This window comes from Carassius carassius, chromosome 22 (assembly GCF_963082965.1).
Source record: "Carassius carassius chromosome 22, fCarCar2.1, whole genome shotgun sequence".
In the NCBI taxonomy this organism is placed as follows: Eukaryota; Metazoa; Chordata; class Actinopteri; order Cypriniformes; family Cyprinidae; genus Carassius; species Carassius carassius.
Genome location: NC_081776.1, coordinates 31,607,317 through 31,629,318, shown reverse-complemented (window position 1 = coordinate 31,629,318; position 22,002 = coordinate 31,607,317). Strand labels below are relative to the sequence as shown.

General features: G+C 43.6%; 1 pseudogene; it reads left to right on the top strand.

The window, feature by feature from the left end:
• Positions 1–3,202: 3,202 nt before the first annotated feature.
• The window catches only part of LOC132099229 (gastrula zinc finger protein XlCGF26.1-like), a 31,450-nt pseudogene continuing 12,650 nt past the window's right edge, over positions 3,203–22,002 (top strand).

Genomic DNA, 22,002 nt, shown 5'->3' with positions numbered 1-22,002 from the left:
TATAATGTTCTAATATGTGAAGCTTGTAACCTATAGGCTCCTCACTGTGCATAATGTTATTTTGGTCATGAAAAATGGATATTAATAAAAGAAATCAAGCCACAATGTCTCACTTTTTTAGAGATTTTTATTCAAAAATATTAATTTATCTGCTGTGGAAGGACTTAGCCTACTTCTTTTTTTACAGATAATTTCTCCAGCCTTTGAAAAAATCCTCTCACAAGGGACACTTGTTGCTGGCATACAAAGATATTTTTTTTGCAAGGACATACAAATGAGGAAAGATTACTGCTCTCTCTTTCCAGTAAGTTAGTGGATCATGAGTTCTGGGCAAATACGCATCGTTGATGTATTTTTTCACTTCCACTGTGGCATCAGCTGTAGCATTGTGTATCATCTTGGTTTGATGGATGCGAGTATCAAAAAGTTCCCATAAACTGTCCTGTGTTTCTACTGTTGTTGATGTTGATGGTGATTGTGATGATGATGATGATGGGTGTGATGTTGACATTTCTGGGTCTGAATAAAAATGAAAACAGCAATTAGTAACAAATCCTAAACCGACGGCATATATAAAGGATATATTATATTACATGATTCAGATTACATAACATAACACAGACTGAAACTGCTCACCAGGATTTGTGTTTGAACGCATCAGTGAAGCACACTCCAGTGTGATATGCTTTTCAGCTTCCTGGGCTTTGGCAGCATTTCCAAATGCCACATTTTTGAACCTTGGGTCCAGCAGTGTAGCCAGTGCCAAGGCTCTAAAACTCTCATAACCTCCACATTTGGAGTGCAGACCTTCTTGCAGATGTGAGCCTATGAGCCAAAACAGGAGAAACACATATTTATAATAATGACAATAATATGACATTTATGGCCAATCACATGGGTAGTATGGTCATTGTGGCCTACCTAATTGAACAGTTGATTCCTGCGTTGCATTTCCTTTTTTCTGTGCAAGCTTGTGCTGCAACATCCTGTACAGTGGTATAAGCTTTGAAGCAGACACTCTCTTTTCCTCTGACATCTCTGTTGTTGCGAGTTTGAATGGTTGCAGTATTGACAATGATTGTTGAATAATGTCATAATCAATACTTGTCAGGGGAGCAGTATCATTGTTTAAGTTGTAAAGTGCAGCAGCCACTGGTTCACGTTGGTCATACAAGCGCTGTAGCATGTCAAATGTGCTGTTCCATCTCGTTTCAACCTCCTGTATCAGTTTCAGAGTTGGTCTTCCCATCAAGCTCTGCATCTCCACAAGCTTGTCCTTTGCTTTGCAGCTGGATCTGAACAACCCCACTATCTTTCTGGCCTTCTGGCGTATTTCATTGATTGCCTCACAAAATTGATTAAATTTCACAATCAAATTTAAAGTATGAGCAAAACATGGGACATGGCGAAGGTGGAGTAGCTGGGCACTTAGGATCATGTTAGATGCATTGTCAGTCACCATGCACTGAACTTTGGAGGTTATTCCCCACTCAGCCATTAGCAAGGCTTTAGCCTCCATGAGATGCTGGGCTGTGTGGGTTTGGTAAAACCTCCTTACACCCAGTACAACAGTTGCCATTTTTGCCTCTGGTGTTATGTAATGGCAAGTCACACCAAGATATCCATCCATATTAATGGAGGACCACATGTCAGCTGTAAGGCTAACAAATTCGGCCTTTTGTAGGTCCTCCATTGTCTTCTCCTTGGCTTTGTTGTACTTTTCGCTGACCATTATTTTAAGCACCTTCTGGGATGGGAGGACATAGCTTGGATCAAGCTTGTTCACAAATGCCCTGAATCCCTCATCGTCCACGATGGTGAAGGGCTGCAGATCCTTCACCACCATGTTTATAAGAGCCTCATCCAATTCCCTCTGTCTGACTTTTAAAAGAGAAGACAAAACATACTTTCAGACAAATACATTGGAAAAATACAGCTTCAATTAGTGCACATCTATTAAAAGTATAGCCTACTGGTTCATTATTTGGAAACCTTCCAGTGTTTATAATCAGTGCTTTATATAACTTATAAACGTTATAAACAGTGTCCCAAAAGTTTGTAATTATATTTCAATTATAATTATATCCCAAACAATGCATACCTTGCTTAGATGGCCCAGCAGTGTCAGTAGCAGGCCTAGGTACAGGGGGAATGCCATCCTCTGCACCCTGAAAAATGGCAGGATGAGTGCTCCTCAAATGGCGCATCATGGATGATGTATTTTTGCAGTAGGCTAGCTGCCGATCACAATACACACATCTCACTTTATTTGGGGTTTCTAAATGGAAATGCTCCCACACCACAGATGTACGGCATCTCTTCTGGGGAGCTTCCATTTTATCTATCTATCCAAATCTATCTATCTATATATGAATCGATCTATGTATCTAGATATGTATCTATAATCTATGTATCTATATATGTATCTATCTATAATATATGTATTTATATATGTATCTGTAATCTATCTATATATGTATCTATAATATATGTATTTATATATGTATCTGTAATCTATCTATATATGTATCTATCTATTAATCTAGCTTTCTATATATATTTATATCTATGTATCTATTAATGTGTCACTATATGTATACTCTGTCTGTCTCTAGCCTCTCAGTCAATGTGTTGTGTAAATTTAAATGTAAGTCTAAATTGCCTATAACTAATCAAATCGCACTATGTCACTATATCACCAAAAATCTCAAAGTCAAACTCCTCTCACAAAAACCCACGAGGTCAAAATGCGTTTATTTCACTTTTATACAGATGTGCGATTGTGTGGTCTGTTCCCGACCGTTCCAATCAAACGCTGATTCGGCGGACCACACCTGATGAAACAATTAGTGAAACACTTCGAGGCTTCGTTTGGTCATAGTCACGTGACATGGGTGTTTCGAATCACGCTTCGGATCAGTGTTTCGACACATCTGCGCTTCGGGATCTCGCAAAGCTTCGGAACGACTGTTTCGCTTCAGCCATCCTTAGAAATTATCTCAATATAAACTGCTTTGACTTGCATTCTGATATTAATTTGTAGCATTCGTTTGTAAGTGTTTATTAGCAAATCATGTGACTTAAGGTCCTTAACTCTCACTCTGACTGACTCCCTTACTAGTGTGCTGACTACTGAACTAGAGCTGATTGAGACACACCCAGAGATTTAGATTGGGTTTATCTTTCTGACTGTTAATTATTCTGATCTTAAACGCAGAGAAATTCCTGCTGAAGCAACTGAGACACACCATTATAAAGATGGAGTTTATTAAAGAGCAGAGTGAAGACATGAAGATTGAAGACACATTCAGAGTCAATCATGAAAATACTGAGGAACAAACAGAGATGGAGTCAGTTAAAGAGGAGAGAGAAGAAGTGAAGACTGGAAAAACATTCAGAGTCAAACATGAAGAGACAGACACACAGTATTATAAACATGGAGTTTATTAAAGAGGAGACTGAAGACATGAAGATTGAAGACACATTCAGAGTCAAACTGGAAGAGACTGAGACAGACACTATTACAAAGATGGAGTTTATTAAAGAGGAGACTGAGGACATGAAGATTGACGAAACATTCAGAGTCAAACATGAAGAGACTGAGACACACACTGTTATAAAGATGGAGTTTATTAAAGAGGAGACTGAGGACATGAAGATTGAAGACACATTCAGAGTCAAACATGAAGATACTGAGGAACAAACAGAGATGGAGTCAGTTAAAGAAGAGAGAGTAGAAGTGAAGATTAAAGAAGTATTCAGTCTGAAACATGAAGATACTGAGAAACAAACAGGTAAAAACATTTGTTTTCATTAAAACATTTTTATAATGTTTTTGTGCGATGCACAAGGAAGCTAACAATATTCAGAGCCTTAAACATAGAGAGGGGAAATACTTCAGTAATTTCACTTTAATGGTAATGTGTATGTTCTTTCTGAACATAAATATAGGAGCCTGAGAAAAATATTCTTATTTCTGATTGGCTGGTAGGTGGCATTTAATTCTATATAAATGTGAGACAGCTATGAACTCAGCGGAGAACTTCCCTGTGACTCATCTATCAAGTCAAGTCAAGTCAAGTCATCTTTATTTATATAGCACTTTAAACAAAATACATTGTGTTAAAGCAACTGAACAGCATTCATTAGGAAAACAGTGTGTCAATAATGCAGAATAACAGTTAAAGGCAGTTCATCATTGATTTCAGTGATGTCATCTCTGTTCACATTGGTGTCTCACAGTGGATTCAAACCCGGGTCTCTCACACCAAAGTCATGTGTCTTATCCACTGTTCCAACCCCACCCCACCATTAATTAATGCAGCCTAAAAATCTTTTAACAGATTTGGATATAGCATATTAGTATGTTATGTGTAAGCCAGGTTAAAGAGATGGGTCTTAAATCTAGATTTAAACTGCAAGAGTGTGTCTGCCTCCCGAACAATGTTAGGTAGGTTATTCCAGAGTTTAGGCGCCAAATAGGAAAAGGATCTGCCGCCCGCAGTTGATTTTGATATTCTAGGTATTATCAAATTGCCTGAGTTTTGAGAACGTAGCAGACGTAGAGGATTATAATGTAACAGGAGCTCACTGAAATACTGAGGTGCTAAACCATTCAGGGCTTTATAAGTAATAAGCAATATTTTTAAATCTATACGATGCTTGATAGGGAGCCAGTGCAGTGTTGACAGGACCGGGCTAATATGGTCATACTTCCTGGTTCTAGTAAGAACTCTTCCTGCTGCATTTTGGACTAGCTGTAGTTTGTTTGCTAAGTGTGCAGAACAACCACCCAATAAAGCATTACAATAATCTAACCTTGAGGTCATAAATGCATGGATTAACATTTCTGCATTTGACATTGAGAGCATAGGCCGTAATTTAGATATATTTTTGAGATGGAAAAATGCAGTTTTACAAATGCTAGAAACGTGGCTTTCTAAGGAAAGATTGCGATCAAATAGCACACCTAGGTTCCTAACTGATGACGAAGAATTGACAGAGCAACCATCAAGTCTTAGACAGTGTTCTAGGTTATTACAAGCGGAGTTTTTAGGTCCTAAAATTAACACCTCTGTTTTTTCAGCAGTTCAGTTCAGCAATTTAACAGTAAGAAATTACTCGTCATCCAGTTTTTTATATCAACTATGCATTCCATTAGTTTTTCAAATTGGTGTGTTTTACCGGGCCACAAAGAAATATAGAGCTGAATATCATCAGCATAGCAGTGAAAGCTAACACCATGTTTCCTGATGATATCTCCCAAGGGTAACATATAAAGCATGAAGAGTAACGGCCCTAGTACTGAGCCTTGAGGTACTCCATACTGCACTCTTCATTCACTGCTATGAATTGATGGCGATCATATAAGTACGATTTAAACCATGCTAATGAACTTCCATTTATGGCAACAAAGTGTTCAAGTCAAACGCAGCACTAAGATACAATAGAACTAATAGAGAGATACACCCACGATCATATGATAAGTGTTGGTCATTTGTAACTTTAAGGAGAGCAGTCTCAGTACTATGATACGGTCTAAGCCCTGACTGGAAATCCTCACAGATACCATTTTTCTCTAAGAAGGAATATAATTGTGAGGATACTACCTTTTCTAGTATCTTAGACAGAAAAGGGAGATTCGAGATCGGTCTATAATTAACTAGTTCTTTGGGGTCAAGTTGTGGTTTTTTGATGAGAGGCTAACCCCTTTGCGGACAAAGATTGGCGACGATCCACCCTAAGCGAGAGGAGTTACTTTTGTACCCAAAGAAGGAGGTGATGAACCAACCTGTATAAGAAGGAATCGGTCCGTCATATTGGCAACAACTGGCTCTTGTGTGGATTGATAACCAACCCGTGGCGCTCTAAATGACTGAGTAGCAGTTGTGTTGTGTGCAATCAGTTCCCATTCTGATCTGGCTAGAATAAGCCAATGGTCAAGGTAGTTCAATACGTGGATTCCCATCTGCCTATGCACTTTTTCAAAGTGCGCATGGCCAGGGACAGTCCAAACGGAAGGACTGCATACTGATAGGCCACTCCCTGGAACGCAAATCTCAAGAACGGTCTATGACCGTGGGCTATGTGGATCTGAAAGTCAAAAACCAATCCTCGGGGCAAATACCGTATTTTTCAGACTATAAATTGCACTTTTTTAAATAGTTTGGCTGGTCCTGTGACTTATAGTCAGGTGTGACTTATTTATCTAAATTAATTTGACATGAACCAAGAGAAAACATTCTGAGACAGCTATGAACTCAGACCCAGAGGGCGCTCTATGCTGCTCAGTGCTCCTGTAGCCTCTCCCTGAAAACATAGAGCACCCTCTTGTGGCTGTAGACGGAAATGTTTTCTCTTGGTTCTTGGTTTCTAAATAAATGGGACTTACAGTCCAGTGCGACTTATATATTTTTCTCGTCATGACATATTTTTGGACTGATGCGACTTATACTCAGGTCCGAAAAATACGGTATGCGCAGTCATTTTTTGGACCGTCATCATCTTGAACAACCAGCGTATAAGGGATCTCTTTAGATGTTTGAGATCTAGATGGGTGCCCATCATCTCACTTTGGAACAAGGAAATAGAGGCTGAAAAAGCCTGACTCACTGTTCGCTGGGTGCACTATTTCTAGAGCACCTCTTGCCAGAGAACAATAGCTTTGTTGTCTGGAACAGAGATTTGGCGGTCTGTGAGCGAACAGCAGCGAGTAGCCTAGTTGAATTGTTTCTAAAACTCATCTCGATATTCCCAGAACAGCTGCCAAGGCCATGTAATTGATCCTGTATAGCGGTTGGCCCCACCCTTTCTGGCTGGTCAAAGCGCCAGTGGTTTGTGCAGCTACACAAACATGATCAAATCAGGCTTCAGGAAAATGGAAAAAGGAGAAGATTCAAAAGGATTACAAATGAGGCATTTGTTGCATCTAGTGGGGACATAATTACTGATTAAAAATTATTTATTTATTTAAATTTATTTACTTATACTGTCTTTTTACGTGTTGTGAAAAAAAGTGAAAGTGACATACAGCCAAGTATGGTGACCCATACTCAGAATTTGTGCTCTGCATTTAACCCATCCAAAGTGCACACACACAGCTGTGAACACACACCCGGAGCTTCTATGATTTTATTTACCATTTATGCTGCGGTGCCAGTGGAGCAGTTGGGGGTTCGGTGCCTTGCTCAAGGGCACATAAGTCATGGTATTGCCACCCGAGACCTGAACCCACAACCCTAGGATTAGGAGTCAAACTCTCTAACCACTAGGCCATAACTTCCCCTGGATCACGCATATCATGCTGCATAAACATAAAAACCTGTCGTCATTTGTGATCGGAGAAATGACAAACAACAAGCTCTAACAGTTACTCTACAGTGCTCAAAACTCACATTTTAATCATCAGTGGCAAATCCTTTACATATGTAAATGTACTTACAGCCTGTGAGTCAGAAGCGCTAGACTGTCCTTGCAAAATTAGAATTGCCCCACTTTATACAGGGGTTAAAGCAAAAAAAATCCTGAGTCTGAACTTTTTTCCGGGGGTGGGGCAACACATGCAAAGCATGCAATGACTGCGACAACTTTTACATTTGAAAGGATACTATGGCAAAGTTATTGCTTTCTTTATTCAAACTGATTTTCTTTTACATGAATTTATGATTGACCTGCAGAATGAAAGCTGTATCATACACTTGGAAAATTATGAGCTATATAATCGCTTATTGACACTAGGTGTGTGACAATACACTTAGATAATGAGATGAGACAAAGTACAGATACTTGGTTCACTAGAATGTGACAATATTTAGGGGCCAAGCACCGAAGGTGTGTAGGACCCTATTGTGTTTGTTCCCGTTCTTATTAGGTGCGTAGGCACCTATTGTAATTGTTGGCGTTCTTCTTCTTCTTCTTCTTCCGCCGCAAGTCTATGGCAGCCCATAGAACCGATTGCGGGAAAGTTGTATAATTTGGCACACTGATAGAGGACAGTCCCAACATTAACTATAGCAAATTTGAAGTCTCTAACTCCTACTCTCTAGCGCCACCACTTGTCCAAACTTTCAATGTTTGTATGCTAATAACTTTTGAACCGTAAGCCAGAAAATGGAAATTCTTTTTTCCTCTGAATCCTTGGCTCATGCCAAGTCGAATGAACCCCAAAATTCAAAAATCGCAAGGTTTAGTTTTTTCGCTATTTTAAATTTTTTGAAAAACCTACTTTTTCGAACTCGTCCTAGATGGTTAGTCCGATTGCCACGAAAATTGGCTCAGATCATCTTCAGACCATGCAGGCAAAAAGTTATGGAAATCAAGGTGATTCATCCAACCGTTCTCGAATGACACGTGAACAAATTTGACGAAAAGCACGCAAAAATACACTTGAGGCTATATCTCGGCAACGGTTTGGCATATTGAGACCAAACTTGGTGTGTGTTATAGTAACCATGACCTGAGGCTACCTGCAGTGTTTTGACACAGCGCCACCTAGTGGTCAGGAGATATGAAAAAGGCATATTTTGGCTTATAACTTCTGAATGGTTTGGCCAAAAATCACAAAACTGGTCTCTTTAGATTCAGTGAGTCATGTCGAGTCGTATGATATCCAATTTTCCCGTGTCGGCCATTTTAGGCGTCGGCCATTTTGAATTATGTTTTAAAATGCTGTATTTTTTTTACGCAGCATCGTATCGTTACGAAAATTATTTAAAAAATATTCGTCTCCGTGCCCTGAAGGTACTCAAAACGTTTGGTGGCAGCGCCACCTTGTGGTCAAGAGTTATAATGAAATATCACAAAAATGCTAATAACATTTGAATAAATTAGACTATTTAAATGAAAATTGTCTCTCTATATTCTGTGGGTCATGCCGAGAGCATCGATTCCAATTATGCAAAAATTGGCCATTCTTCCTGTCCGCCATTTTGATCAATGTTGAAAACCTACTTTTTCGAACTCCTCCTAGACCGTTAGTCCGATTTTCACCAAATTTGACGTGGATCATCTTCAGACCATGCTGACAAAATGGATGGATTTCGTGTCGATATACGAAACGGTTCTCATTTAGCGCATCAACAAATTTGCTGGAAGGGTGCCAAAATGCATTTGAGGCTGTATCTCAGCAACGCTTTGACATATTTGCACCAAACTTTGTATGTGTCATCGGCACCTCACTTTGACCATGCCACATAAATTTGATAACAGCGCCACCTATTGGTCAAGAGTAATGAACCATTCATTAACTATGAATAATTACACTTATAAAAATGCTAATAACCTTTTAATGCATTAGTCTATTGTAATGAAACTGGATTCAAAATATTCCCTGGCTTATGCCGACAACATAGATACCAAATATGCCAGTTTAAGCAGAACTTCCTGTCCGCCATTTTGATTTATGTTGAAAACCTACTTTTTCAAACTCCTCATCAACCATAGGTCCGATTTTCACCAAATTTGAATCAGATGATCTTCAGACTGTGCTGACAAAATGTTATGGATTTTGTGTCGATAGACAAAACTATATTCGTATACCACAGCGACGAATTCTAGCCATGATGCCAGAATGACACTTCAAGTTGTATCTTTGCAATGCTTTATCATATTGACACCAAACTTTGTGTGTGTTATTGTCATCTCACACAGAACACACCAAAATTATTTGATTACAGTGCCACCTGTTGGTCAAAAGTGATAGGCCATTTAATCTTATTACTAGTGGTTGTATTTATGATTTTTCAGCCATTTCAATTACAATAATCCTAAAATTGGTTTATTTGCTCATTGTTGGACTTTGTGTGATGCTCCATGCCATGCTTAGCTCCTAAATTTGCCGCTGCAGTGCTTGGCCCCGTAATTGCTGCTTGCAGCTATATTTATTATTCTTCCTGTTGATTCGTCAAATCATTTTCGATAAACGCTCAAACAAATTTTACGTAGCGCTTACAAAAACAGTCGTAAGGCTGTATCTCTGCAACGATTTATCGTATTCAGACCAAACTTGGTACAAGTCATAACAAGCATGACCTGAGGATACATGCTGCGTTTCAGCGCAGCGCCACCTACTGCTCTTTTTGCTTATAACTTCTAAACAGTTTGTCCAAAAATCATATAATTGGTCTTGTTAGATTCAGGGCAACATGCCGAGTCAACTGATATCCAATTTTACCATTTCGGCCATTTTGATTGTCGGCCATTTTGAATTTTGTGCTAAAATGCTGTATTTTCAGAACGCATCAACGGATTGTTACGAAACATGGTATGGGTCATCAACACAATGTCCTGAAGGAGCGTGAGAAGTTTTGAAACACCGCCACCTAGGGGTGATCATCATTTTTTTAAATGCTTATAACTTTGGGTGTGGTCGACTTATTTTCACGAGACTCATCGAATTAGACTCCTGAATCCTTACCGAGTCCTACGATACCAAACATGCTAGGTTTCGCCTTACGATTTGTGTAGCATTGTGATTTAGCACTTAAAAAACATTTGGCTATATCTTCGAAACCGCTTGTCTGATCAAGACGAAACCACCGTCAGAAGTTCGGAAACATAGGTCGATAGCTATACGCCAATCCCCAAATGCCAAAATATTGATAGTAAGGGGTAGTAAAATTCAATCAAAGTCAAGAGTCAGTCATTTTTTACGTGTTTTTTCATATAAATGTCTATAACTCTGAAGTGAATTGAGATATTTTCACCAAAATTGACACACATATGTCTGGGCTCATTCTGATGACACATTAAAAAAATGGTGGGACTGAGTCTCTTGGTGGCGCTATAATAAAACAAAACATGAAATTCCCATTGACTTCAATAAAGTTTTGTGAAATAAAATGCTATACTAAACAAATGCATTGGTGTAATATTACGAAACTCAGAATGTGCCAACAACACCATCCCTTGAAGGTACTCAAAATATTTCGAAACAGCGCCACTTAGTGGTCAAAAGTTATAACAAAATTTCCAAAAAGGCTAATAACTTTTGAATAAATCTGGCTATTGAAATGTTGCTGGTTTTAATAGATTCCTTGGGTCAAGCCGAGATCATATATACCAAGTTTTCCTTATTTGGCCAAACTTCCTGTCCGCCATCTTGACTTTCAGTCAAAACCTACTTTTTCGAACTCCTCATCAACCGTTGGTCCGATTTTCACCAAAATTGAATCATATCATCTTCAGACTGAGCAGGGTTTCGTGTCGATATACGAAACGGTTCTCATTTAGCGCATCAATGAATTTGCTGGAAGGATGCCAACATGCATTTGAGGCTGTATCTCAGCAAAGCTTTGACATTTTTGCACCAAACATTGTATGTGTCATTGTCACCTCACACTGACCATTCCAAACTAATTTGGGAACAGCACCACCTATTGGTTACACGTGATAAGCCAATAAATCCTATTACTATTTGTTGTGTTTAATGTTTTCAAGCCATTTTGCCTAAAATAATCTTAAAACGGTTTTAATTACTCATTCCTGCAGTTCGTCTGAAGCTTACTTCTGTAGTGCTTGGCCCCGTTATTGCTGCTTGCAGCTATATTTTAATACTGTTTTTAAGAAGTTTTCATTAAAATGTTTGTCTTTTTATCACAAAAAGTAAAACAATGCAGTTGTATTTAGAAATATTTTAACTAATCTAGGGCTGTAACAATGTAATGATTCTTTTGGTAATCAATTAATCTACTGATTATTTTGACAACGGAGTAATCCTTTTTTTTTTTTTAGTAACACAAACAGACCTAAGTGAAAACCAGGCTTTAGTGTGACTATTTATATATAAACTAACAATAAGGCAATACTAATTGGCTCAAATAAAACATCAAAACCAAGAAATTACAAGATTGTATTGAACAACGCTGTTAAAATACATAATTTAATACGCCTATATGTAACGGTAGCAGGCCCAAAGAAACTTAAATAAAACGTCTAACTTAACTATACACAGTTCGGGCGCCAGACAAGCTTAATCTTGTCAAAATACAAATGCTATTTGTTGCTTTTTACCACGGAATGTCTCTATTAGCCACCGATTACAAACATAAATCAGAGTCTCACACAAAGAAAGTTAACCTTCACAGTTATATATTTTCACCAAACTATAAAGGAAACAAAAAAAATAATTCACAAGTTCATTGTCATGTTATATAGGTATATTTTCTTAAACAATGAAGGTAAGAAAAATCACAAAACACCAACAAAGGAGATCAAAAATAAATAAATAGAAAAAAAATTATTATGCGCCCTTAGTTTCACGCAATATTTCCTCAACAGGAGGTACTGGAAACAGAAAGGATGAAAAAGTATATAAAAAGTATAAAGAGATCACCTTGGTTTGAATTCAAAATAAAAACATACGTTCTTCAACACACAAAAAAACAATTACAAGAAAAAAAATGTATATAAATACTTCTACACGCTAAATCAAATCAAACACCATGAAATGGAAAAAGTCTCTGCCTTGGTGCGCTGTGATGAATGGGCGTGCTTGAATGTTCAGGTAGGTTTGCGTGTTAGTGTAGTGTGCGTGTTTGTGTGTGTTTGCGAGTAGCGCTGAGCTCGGCCGAGCTATAACATTATAACATAAACATAACTTAGGTACATTATGTATTAAAACAAATACCTGCAGAGGGCGCCAACGGCCTGGTGACATTGCACTTTAAAGCTTGATGTTTAAATCCATTAAAATGTAATATTTGGCCATGTGCAGAAACATTTATTTTTAAATTGCGATGTACAATACAATGGCATATTTAGAAATAGGTTGATGTATCTGCTGTGTTGGCAAAGGTTTATAAATGATTCACGTTACAAATCTAGTGAGATAATGCACACGGTTTTTCCAGATTACGTTAAGCAATTAAAATTCACGGTGGATACTCTTGAGCTGTTTACAAAGCTCCGCTGCTTTATAATGAGCTTTTCCATGTAAAAGCGCGCTAAATGGATATATTTGACCATTTCGCCTCACAGATTTCTGTCGCGCTTCTCCATTCATTAGGGCTGCGACCCTGCAATTGAATACTATTATGCGCATCTCGTGTTTATAAAAGCAAAACAAGACTGGCTACTAATGTTAGTTTGGTTGAGAGTGAAAGTTGCACCTCTCATACCATTGGTAGGCGAGCGCATGGACTCAAAGGTGATATCAATCAACAAGATTCTTTTTTTTATTATTTATTTATTTTATTTTTTTTATGTAGGATTGAACGCTGCACGCCGGAAATCTGGCATGATGCTGGAGAACTTTAAGCCCTGCTTTATAGAAACAGCACCAGCATTTTAGGCTACTCTAAGAGGAAACCGTCCTTGTCCTCCGTAAAATATGCAGCATACATCTGAATATTACCTCTTTTTTTTTTTTACATTTATGCACAACAGTATTTTTCTGCGAGCTTAACGTGGAATTGAAGCAGTCAGTTAACAGAATTTAGTAAAGTGATTTCCACTTTGATTAAAAATATGAAACAAACTATTTTAAATAAAAAAGGATGTTTAGTTATAGCTTTTGTTGCAAGGGTGCCGCCATCTTCTAGAACCACCACATATGATGTCATGGGGTTGGTTCGCTCCGATGGCCAGTGCAGTAATATAAGCATTTCTCTACATTTTCTCCACACAAATGTTATTTTAACACACAAATAATGTGGTTTACATACACTGATTTATTTGTGGCGGCCCACCACAATATCCACATTAACTGCCACTTATATCAACCGCCCCCTGCCATTAGCTCCTGCATCTCAAAAACACAAACGCAACTTTAGCATTATATTTAGCAACTTTCAGAACTTTTAAGCAACTTATTTCCATAAAAGGTACATACATACTGACAAACTTAGCAACCTTTTTGGATAAACCTATGGTTCAGTTCAGTTGGAAGATTTTTCCAGTGCTGCCTCACGAGGTCTGACTTCCCCGGCACATTGTCGTCTCTCGCGGCGTCTGTTCTGTGCAGTGAGCAGCAGAGAAGAAGTGCATTCAGCTGGCTGTACCACAGCAGATTCGTCAGTAAATGAGTATAACACGGCTTATCCAAGCTCCTGTCGCTGACTGTTTGGGCTTATAAACATGAACATAGTGCATCTGTTAATGTTCACAGTTTGTTACTCTGACCCAGGCAGTGCATTGCTTGAGACAAAAAAAGTAATATAGCCAAACATATCGCATATAGTCACTCTTTAATTCAGAAGTATGTAGATTTGATCAGACAATGTCGCTCTTATAAATCAGGCTTTTTTTTCATTCAGTTGTATAAAGTAAGTGAATGTTCAAAGAGTAGAACAAATCCAAGGTGCTAAACGCAATGCCATAAATATGCTAATTAATGTGACGTCATCTGCTCCCACGAGTCTTACAAAATCCTGTGGGAAACACAGCATATAGACAGTTTGATGTTGAGTATTCAAAGTTTTGATCATGGTATTGTTGTAGTATTGTTGTTGACAATGTCATATAGACGCTGTGTTTCACTGCAAAACGACTTTATTTAGCTTTCCAAGAGAGGACGATATCTGCTTCGTAATGCCTGGAGCTGATCCACGCTGGTCCTTGAGGAAATACATCAACTTTGCACCGTGGTGAATGCGAAGTACAGACAGGGGTCATCACATGTGGTTGCTGCCAGCACAAGGTACACTCCTTTGTAGAATCCGCCTGTCACACCATTATTAAGCCTCCGGCCTCTGCTCACTCTAGGCCATGGCTAAATCTAGGCCTCCGGCTCACTCCAGGCCGGAGTCTTAATAATGGTGTGACAGGCGGACAGGCACTCTAAGCCTCCACTCACTCTAGGGCATGGCTCATTCTAAGCCTCCACTCACTCTAGGCCTCCGCTCAATCTAGGCCTCCGCTCACTCTAAGGCATGGCTCATTCTAAGCCTCCACTCACTCTAGGCCTCCGCTCAATCTAGGCCTCCACTCACTCTAAGGCATGGCTCATTCTAAGCCTCCACTTACTCTAGGCCTCTGCTCAATCTAGGCCTCCACTCACTCTAGGGTATGCCTCATTCTAAGCCTCCACTCACTCTAGGCCTCCGCTCAATCTAGGCCTCCACTCACTCTAAGGCATGGCTCATTCTAAGCCTCCACTTACTCTAGGCCTATGCTCAATCTAGGCCTCCACTCACTCTAGGGTATGCCTCATTCTAAGCCTCCACTCACTCTACGGCATAGCTCATTCTAAGCCTACACTCACTCTAGGCCTCTGCTCACTCTACGGCATGGCTCATTTTAAGCCTCCACTCACTCTAGGCCTCCACTCACTCTAGGGCATGGCTCATTCTAAGCCTCCACTCACTCCAGACCTCTGCTCACTCTACGGCATGGCCCAATCTAAGCCTCCACTCACTCTAAGCCTCCACTCACTCTAGGCCTCTGCTCACTCTACGGCATGGCTCATTCTAAGCCTCCACTCACTCTAGGCCTCCGCTCAATCTAGGCCTCCACTCACTCTAGGGCATGGCTCATTCTAAGCCTCCTCTTACTCTAGGCCTCCGCTCAATCTAGGCCTCCACTCACTCTAGGGCATGGCTCATTCTAAGCCTCCACTCACTCTAGGCCTCCGCTCAATCTAGGCCTCCACTCACTCTAAGGCATGGCTCATTCTAAGCCTCCACTTACTCTAGGCCTCCGCTCAATCTAGGCCTCCACTCACTCTAGGGTATGCCTCATTCTAAGCCTCCACTCACTCTAGGCCTCCACTCACTCTACGGCATAGCTCATTCTAAGCCTACACTCACTCTAGGCCTCTGCTCACTCTACGGCATGGCTCATTTTAAGCCTCCACTCACTCTAGGCCTCCGCTCAATCTAGGCCTCCACTCACTCTAGGCCTCCACTCACTCTACGGCATGGCTCATTCTAAGCCTCCACTCACTCTAGGCCTCTGCTCACTCTACGGCATGGCCCAATCTAAGCCTCCACTCACTCTAGGCCTCTGCTCACTCTATGGCATGGCTCATTCTAAGCATCAACTCACTCTAGGCCTCCGCTCAATCTAGGCCTCCACTCACTCTAGGGCATGGCTCATTCTAACCCTCCTTTTACTCTAGGCCTCCGCTCAATCTAGGCCTTCACTCACTCTAGGGCATGGCTCATTCTAAGCCTCTACTCACTCTAGGCCTCCACTCACTCTACGGCATGGCTCATTCTAAGCCTCCACTCACTCTAGGCCTCCGGTCAATCTAGGCCTCCACTCACTGTAGGGCATGGCTCACTCTAGACCTCCGCTCAATCTAGGCCTCCGCTCACTCTAAGGCATGGCTCATTCTAAGCCTCCGCTCAATCTAGGCCTCCACTCACTCTAAGGCATGGCTCATTCTAAGCCTCCACTTACTCTAGGCCTCCGCTCAATCTAGGCCTCCACTCACTCTAGGGTATGCCTCATTCTGAGCCTCCACTCACTCTAGGCCTCCACTCACTCTACGGCATAGCTCATTCTAAGCCTACACTCACTCTAGGCCTCTGCTCACTCTACGGCATGGCTCATTTTAAGCCTCCACTCACTCTAGGCCTCCGCTCAATCTAGGCCTCCACTCACTCTAGGCCTCCACTCACTCTAGGGCATGGCTCATTCTAAGCCTCCACTCACTCTAAGCCTCTGCTCACTCTACGGCATGGCTCATTCTAAGCCTCCACTCACTCTAGGCCTCCGCTCAATCTAGGCCTCCACTCACTCTAGGGCATGGCTCATTCTGAGCCTCCTCTTACTCTAGGCCTCCGCTCAATCTAGGCCTCCACTCACTCTAAGGCATGGCTCATTCTAAGCCTCCACTTACTCTAGGCCTCCGCTCAATCTAGGCCTCCACTCACTCTAAGGCATGGCTCATTCTAAGCCTCCACTTACTCTAGGCCTCCGCTCAATCTAGGCCTCCACTCACTCTAGGGTATGCCTCATTCTAAGCCTCCGCTCACTCTAGGCCTCCACTCACTCTACAGCATAGCTCATTCTAAGCCTACACTCACTCTAGGCCTCTGCTCACTCTACGGCATGGCTCATTTTAAGCCTCCACTCACTCTAGGCTTCCGCTCAATCTAGGCCTCCACTCACTCTAGGCCTCCACTCACTCTATGGCATGGCTCATTCTAAGCCTCCACTCACTCTAGGCCTCTGCTCACTCTATGGCATGGCCCAATCTAAGCCTCCACTCACTCTAAGCCTCCACTCACTCTAGGCCTCTGCTCACTCTACGGCATGGCTCATTCTAAGCCTCCACTCACTCTAGGCCTCCACTCACTGTAGGGCATGGCTCACTCTTGGCCTCCGCTCAATCTAGGCCTCCGCTCACTCTAAGGCATGGCTCATTCTAAGCCTCCACTCACTCTAGGCCTCCGCTCAATCTAGGCCTCCACTCACTCTAAGGCATGGCTCATTCTAAGCCTCCACTTACTCTAGGCCTCCGCTCAATCTAGGCCTCCACTCACTCTAGGGTATACCTCATTCTAAGCCTCCACTCACTCTAGGCCTCCATTCACTCTACGGCATAGCTCATTCTAAGCCTACACTCACTCTAGGCCTCTGCTCACTCTACGGCATGGCTCATTTTAAGCCTCCACTCACTCTAGGCCTCCGCTCAATCTAGGCCTCCACTCACTCTAGGCCTCCACTCACTCTACGGCATGGCTCATTCTAAGCCTCCACTCACTCTAGGCCTCTGCTCACTCTACGGCATGGCCCAATCTAAGCCTCCACTCACTCTAAGCCTCCACTCACTCTAGGCCTCTGCTCACTCTACGGCATGGCTCATTCTAAGCCTTCACTCACTCTAGGCCTCCACTCACTCTAGGGCATGGCTCATTCTAAGCCTCCTCTTACTCTAGGCCTCCGCTCAATCTAGGCCTCCACTCACTCTAGGGCATGGCTCATTCTAAGCCTCCACTCACCCTAGGCCTCCGCTCAATCTAGGCCTCCACTCACTCTAAGGCATGGCTCATTCTAAGCCTCCACTTACTCTAGGCCTCCGCTCAATCTAGGCCTCCACTCACTCTAGGGTATGCCTCATTCTAAGCCTCCACTCACTCTAGGCCTCCACTCACTCTACGGCATAGCTCATTCTAAGCCTACACTCACTCTAGGCCTCTGCTCACTCTACGGCATGGCTCATTTTAAGCCTCCACTTACTCTAGGCCTCCGCTCAATCTAGGCCTCCACTCACTCTAGGCCTCCACTCACTCTACGGCATGGCTCATTCTAAGCCTCCACTCACTCTAGGCCTCTGCTCACTCTACGGCATGGCCCAATCTAAGCCTCCACTCACTCTAAGCCTCCACTCACTCTAGGCCTCTGCTCACTCTACGGCATGGCTCATTCTAAGCCTCCACTCACTCTAGGCCTCCGCTCAATCTAGGCCTCCACTCACTCTAGGGCATGGCTCATTCTAAGCCTCCTTTTACTCTAGGCCTCCGTTCAATCTAGGCCTTCACTCACTCTAGGGCATGGCTCATTCTAAGCCTCCACTCACTCTAGGCCTCCACTCACTCTACGGCATGGCTCATTCTAAGCCTCCACTCACTCTAGGCCTCCGCTCAATCTAGGCCTCCACTCACTGTAGGGCATGGCTCACTCTAGGCCTCCGCTCAATCTAGGCCTCCACTCACTCTAAGGCATGGCTCATTCTAAGCCTCCACTCACTCTAGGCCTCCGCTCAATCTAGGCCTCCACTCACTCTAAGGCATGGCTCATTCTAAGCCTCCACTTACTCTAGGCCTCCGCTCAATCTAGGCCTCCACTCACTCTAGGGTATGCCTCATTCTAAGCCTCCACTCACTCTAGGCCTCCATTCACTCTACGGCATAGCTCATTCTAAGCCTACACTCACTCTAGGCCTCTGCTCACTCTACGGCATGGCTCATTTTAAGCCTCCACTCACTCTAGGCCTCAGCTCAATCTAGGCCTCCACTCACTCTAGGCCTCTGCTCACTCTACGGCATGGCCCAATCTAAGCCTCCACTCACTCTAGGCCTCTGCTCACTCTATGGCATGGCTCATTCTAAGCATCAACTCACTCTAGGCCTCCGCTCAATCTAGGCCTCCACTCACTCTAGGGCATGGCTCATTCTAACCCTCCTTTTACTCTAGGCCTCCGCTCAATCTAGGCCTTCACTCACTCTAGGGCATGGCTCATTCTAAGCCTCTACTCACTCTAGGCCTCCACTCACTCTACGGCATGGCTCATTCTAAGCCTCCACTCACTCTAGGCCTCCGGTCAATCTAGGCCTCCACTCACTGTAGGGCATGGCTCACTCTAGACCTCCGCTCAATCTAGGCCTCCGCTCACTCTAAGGCATGGCTCATTCTAAGCCTCCGCTCAATCTAGGCCTCCACTCACTCTAAGGCATGGCTCATTCTAAGCCTCCACTTACTCTAGGCCTCCGCTCAATCTAGGCCTCCACTCACTCTAGGGTATGCCTCATTCTGAGCCTCCACTCACTCTAGGCCTCCACTCACTCTACGGCATAGCTCATTCTAAGCCTACACTCACTCTAGGCCTCTGCTCACTCTACGGCATGGCTCATTTTAAGCCTCCACTCACTCTAGGCCTCCGCTCAATCTAGGCCTCCACTCACTCTAGGCCTCCACTCACTCTAGGGCATGGCTCATTCTAAGCCTCCACTCACTCTAAGCCTCTGCTCACTCTACGGCATGGCTCATTCTAAGCCTCCACTCACTCTAGGCCTCCGCTCAATCTAGGCCTCCACTCACTCTAGGGCATGGCTCATTCTGAGCCTCCTCTTACTCTAGGCCTCCGCTCAATCTAGGCCTCCACTCACTCTAAGGCATGGCTCATTCTAAGCCTCCACTTACTCTAGGCCTCCGCTCAATCTAGGCCTCCACTCACTCTAAGGCATGGCTCATTCTAAGCCTCCACTTACTCTAGGCCTCCGCTCAATCTAGGCCTCCACTCACTCTAGGGTATGCCTCATTCTAAGCCTCCGCTCACTCTAGGCCTCCACTCACTCTACAGCATAGCTCATTCTAAGCCTACACTCACTCTAGGCCTCTGCTCACTCTACGGCATGGCTCATTTTAAGCCTCCACTCACTCTAGGCTTCCGCTCAATCTAGGCCTCCACTCACTCTAGGCCTCCACTCACTCTATGGCATGGCTCATTCTAAGCCTCCACTCACTCTAGGCCTCTGCTCACTCTATGGCATTGCCCAATCTAAGCCTCCACTCACTCTAAGCCTCCACTCACTCTAGGCCTCTGCTCACTCTACGGCATGGCTCATTCTAAGCCTCCACTCACTCTAGGCCTCCACTCACTGTAGGGCATGGCTCACTCTTGGCCTCCGCTCAATCTAGGCCTCCGCTCACTCTAAGGCATGGCTCATTCTAAGCCTCCACTCACTCTAGGCCTCCGCTCAATCTAGGCCTCCACTCACTCTAAGGCATGGCTCATTCTAAGCCTCCACTTACTCTAGGCCTCCGCTCAATCTAGGCCTCCACTCACTCTAGGGTATACCTCATTCTAAGCCTCCACTCACTCTAGGCCTCCATTCACTCTAGGGCATGGCTCATTCTAAGCCTCCACTCACTCTAAGCCTCTGCTCACTCTACGGCATGGCTCATTCTAAGCCTCCACTCACTCTAGGCCTCCGCTCAATCTAGGCCTCCACTCACTCTAGGGCATGGCTCATTCTGAGCCTCCTCTTACTCTAGGCCTCCGCTCAATCTAGGCCTCCACTCACTCTAAGGCATGGCTCATTCTAAGCCTCCACTTACTCTAGGCCTCCGCTCAATCTAGGCCTCCACTCACTCTAAGGCATGGCTCATTCTAAGCCTCCACTTACTCTAGGCCTCCGCTCAATCTAGGCCTCCACTCACTCTAGGGTATGCCTCATTCTAAGCCTCCGCTCACTCTAGGCCTCCACTCACTCTACAGCATAGCTCATTCTAAGCCTACACTCACTCTAGGCCTCTGCTCACTCTACGGCATGGCTCATTTTAAGCCTCCACTCACTCTAGGCTTCCGCTCAATCTAGGCCTCCACTCACTCTAGGCCTCCACTCACTCTATGGCATGGCTCATTCTAAGCCTCCACTCACTCTAGGCCTCTGCTCACTCTATGGCATGGCCCAATCTAAGCCTCCACTCACTCTAAGCCTCCACTCACTCTAGGCCTCTGCTCACTCTACGGCATGGCTCATTCTAAGCCTCCACTCACTCTAGGCCTCCACTCACTGTAGGGCATGGCTCACTCTTGGCCTCCGCTCAATCTAGGCCTCCGCTCACTCTAAGGCATGGCTCATTCTAAGCCTCCACTCACTCTAGGCCTCCGCTCAATCTAGGCCTCCACTCACTCTAAGGCATGGCTCATTCTAAGCCTCCACTTACTCTAGGCCTCCGCTCAATCTAGGCCTCCACTCACTCTAGGGTATACCTCATTCTAAGCCTCCACTCACTCTAGGCCTCCATTCACTCTACGGCATAGCTCATTCTAAGCCTACACTCACTCTAGGCCTCTGCTCACTCTACGGCATGGCTCATTTTAAGCCTCCACTCACTCTAGGCCTCCGCTCAATCTAGGCCTCCACTCACTCTAGGCCTCCACTCACTCTACGGCATGGCTCATTCTAAGCCTCCACTCACTCTAGGCCTCTGCTCACTCTACGGCATGGCCCAATCTAAGCCTCCACTCACTCTAAGCCTCCACTCACTCTAAGCCTCCACTCACTCTAGGCCTCTGCTCACTCTACGGCATGGCTCATTCTAAGCCTTCACTCACTCTAGGCCTCCACTCACTCTAGGGCATGGCTCATTCTAAGCCTCCTCTTACTCTAGGCCTCCGCTCAATCTAGGCTTCCAGTCACTCTAGGGCATGGCTCATTCTAAGCCTCCACTCACCCTAGGCCTCCGCTCAATCTAGGCCTCCACTCACTCTAAGGCATGGCTCATTCTAAGCCTCCACTTACTCTAGGCCTCCGCTCAATCTAGGCCTCCACTCACTCTAGGGTATGCCTCATTCTAAGCCTCCACTCACTCTAGGCCTCCACTCACTCT